The sequence below is a fragment of the Amblyomma americanum genome, chromosome 11 (genome assembly GCF_052857255.1).
Source record: "Amblyomma americanum isolate KBUSLIRL-KWMA chromosome 11, ASM5285725v1, whole genome shotgun sequence".
Classification (NCBI taxonomy): Eukaryota; Metazoa; Arthropoda; class Arachnida; order Ixodida; family Ixodidae; genus Amblyomma; species Amblyomma americanum.
The window spans coordinates 50722324-50725894 of record NC_135507.1 but is presented as its reverse complement, the minus strand read 5'-3'; positions in this window follow the sequence as shown (position 1 = coordinate 50725894).

Genomic DNA, 3571 nt, shown 5'->3' with positions numbered 1-3571 from the left:
TTTGGGGCTCAGAGGGGTCTTGTCGGTCTTTTTCGATCCTGGCTTAGCCGGGCTCTGTCGATCACCCCGTTCTTCATCCGCGCCTTCATCTGAGGTCTTCCTCCAGTTGTTCGATCGATCCGCGCGGCGCCGGCGAGTGGTCGGAGCTTCCTGCCTCGCTGCCCGACCGAGACTGTTCCCGTTCACTCTTACGATCGTAGACCCGCGGCTTGGGAGAAAGCTCCGGCGTTAGGACTAGGCGACTTGTGCTGGCGCCGGGATCTTCCTCCCAGCCACACCTCTCCCTCTTCGTCATGGCACCAGGGGTTCCTCCTCCAGGCCTCGCGTCGAGTGGCCGTTAATGCTTGAGTAGAGAATGGCTCCGGAAGAAATTTAGCACGAGAGCGGACAGTGCGGCCACCCTATCAAGAAAACAACTTCTTCTTCTTCTTCTTCTTCTTCTCCTCAAGTAATATGGCACATACCCACGTGGGGGGATTGGCCAAGGTATAGGGTAGAATGTCAATGAAGCATTTGCGCGGGGAAGGAAACGTCAGAAGACTGAATCAAGATAAAAAAAAAATTGGGAAAAATAAAATGAATTCAAGAGGTATGAGTCATCCGGAATAGAATCAATCTAGCCTTTTTTGGACATGCGAAAGAATTTTGTGTATAGCTAACAGGATAATCGATTAGTTGCACTTATGTAATCGTGAAGGTAGCCGCATACACTGCTTAACGGGAATCCCTTGGCACTCGCACCGAACGATAGAAGAACTGTAAGAGACAGAGGCAGTCCTAGTCTCGAAAGAGGAACCTCCAGATATTGCTTTCTCTGAACCGCGAACCGCCGGCAAGAGAGGAGAAAATGATCGATTGATTCAACTTGCCCACATGATACACAAAGGTTTGTCGCAGCGAACCCGCACCTGCATAAGTACAAGTTTAAGTGAGGGATTCTACATCGCAGGCGCGTTCTGGACACTTCACAAAGCCTTGACTTACACCACCGGATATTCCATGGGTACTTTAGGTGTTGAAAGTCCACGGTATTCAGCAACGGATCACTCAAAGTGGCTGAAATATGTTGGAACCGCTGGAAACGTGAAGCTGCTAACAGAATGAGGTGAGGGACGGGATATATTACAGGTGCGCTGAGAGCTGACCTTGCCAATAAATCACCACCTCGTTAAAATAGACGCCTGAATGCCCAGGTACCCAGACCAATCGGATCTCGCGCACTGTGCTCGGAACAAAAAAACCTAAGTGAACGAGTCAAGAAAGATTTTTCCGAATTTTGGAGAGAGACAATAACTGAAAGGCAGTCTGTGAGAATAAGAACCCGTGCGACATGTCTGGGAATTTTGAGAAGAGCCAAACCAATGGCCAAAAACTCTGCGAAGAATATAGGAGTATAATCAGGGATACGAACGGAGTAGCTCCAATCTAGATCCTGCGAATATATGCCAATCGCCGCCTTCTCACAGCTGCCGGAGGCATCAGTGGAGAGAACAGTATGATGTGGAAAATTCTGTAGGTGTTCAGAAAGAAGACCATTTAGGGTATGTGCGGGCATATGCTTCGCATGGGACGGGAAAATAAAGTCGTAATAGAAGACGGGATCAGCCTGCGTGTCAGCAACTCGTTGCAAGGAGATCAGATCAACCTGAAGCGGAGCTAACAGATTCTGCGTGAACCTAACTTGCGGAAGCTGATAACGTGGCCAGTGATTAGTCAAAAAAAGGTGTGGTTGGGATACAAAAATTGGAATACTAACGCCTGGGGCCGGGTCAAAAGACTTGAGGAAAGTACGCACTGTTAGAAGTTGGAAGCGGGAATAGAGGTTGGGGATACGCGCTTCCAGATAAAGGACAGCGTTGGAAGCTGATTTTGGGAGCCCGAGGCATAGCCGTAGGGCACGTCTTTCCAGTAAGGCTAATGGCTGCAGCTTGTAGTTCGCGCTACCAGAGAACAAGGGGCAACCAAATTCCAGAATCGGTCTCATATAAGCCTTATAGAGCAACAGTAGCGTGTCACGACGCATGCCAAACTTTTTATTGCCAACTCGGGTCAAACGGCCCAGTGCACGTTCCCCTTTAATAACATTATTCTTAATATGGTGTCGCCAGTCCAAATTTTGGTCATAAGTAACACCTAGGTATTTAACCGACTCCACCTGCGGAATTGGAGTGGAGCGGTAGGCTAGCGAGATGTACATAGGAGCGTCGGGTGGAAATACCAGCACGCCGCATTTGCTGACATTAAGTGATAAATTGATTTGGTCCAACCAGACTTCAAGAGCATTCAGATATGCCTGCAAATACCCGTAGAGCACATGAATATCATTTGCTGATGCGAAAAAAGCTATATCATCTGCGTATACATAAACTGTAACGTTAGGATGAATGGGGATGTCCCGAACTAATATGTTGAAAAGCAGCGGAGAAAGAACAGAGCCTTGCGGCACACCTCTTGATTGACCATAGGTATTAGAACAAAAAGATCCGTCTGTACAGAAGAAAAATCTATCTTTTAGAAATTCACAAATCCAGGCGTAGAGGTAATGCGGTGGTTGTAGTTGAGCAAGCTTGTTAATGAGGACTGTGTGCTCCACGCTGTCATAGGCCTTCGCAACGTCAAGCGTCACCAAGGCCGAAACTTCTCTCTGGCGCATTGAGAGTCGTATTCGGCTCTCGAGATCCACATGCGCGGACCATATGGAACAACCGCGACGAAAGCCAATCTGTGCGGGGCTGAGGCCGTTAATATGATGAACATGCTTTGTGAGGCGACTGTGTACTACTCTTTCTATTAGCTTTACTAAATTTGAGGTTAAAGCAATCGGCCGAATATTGTCTAATTGAAATCCATTGTCTGCATTTTTTAAAAGTAAAATTATTTTCGCAATTTTCCAACTGTGAGGAATCCAAGAGGTTTCCAATGACGCATTTACAATATCTAGAAGGTGAGTTGGAAAGTCGTGCGCTAAAATCTTTAACATGCCCACAGTAATCCCGTCAGATCCCGGAGCAGCAGAGTGCATCGAGGAAACAATTTGCAGGAGCTCCGACACGTCGACCTCAGGATAGTCCGAGCTGGGGGTGAGAGTGTGCAAAGGTTCTGCTTTCTGTACCTGGAAACGTAAGGCCAGCCCCTGCGCGATGCGTTCAAGGTTTTGCTTAGCCTCCTGCGGAGACATTACCATTGACCTTATGCGATTGGAGGCCGGAGAGCTGTTATTCTGCGCCATGAATCTATAGAGAGCCTTCTTATTCTGGGGTTTTGAGAGATACGTGTTTAAATTTTGATTATAATCCTCCTTTGCCTTTTTAACAGTTCGTTTGAAACATGCAGAGAAGAACTTATAATTTATCCAATTAGCTGGGCTCTGATTATAGGAAAGGCTTTTCCAGGCTGCTTTTCTACGACGATAAGCTTTCTCACACTCCTCCGTCCACCAAGGAGACGGCTGTCTGGCAGGAGCAGTAGTGCACACCGAGAATACAGAACTCTCAGCAGCATCTTGCAGAAAGGTAATTGTCCGCTGAGCTCTTTGTGTTCGACCTGAGCTAACTATGGAGGGGAGTGAGGC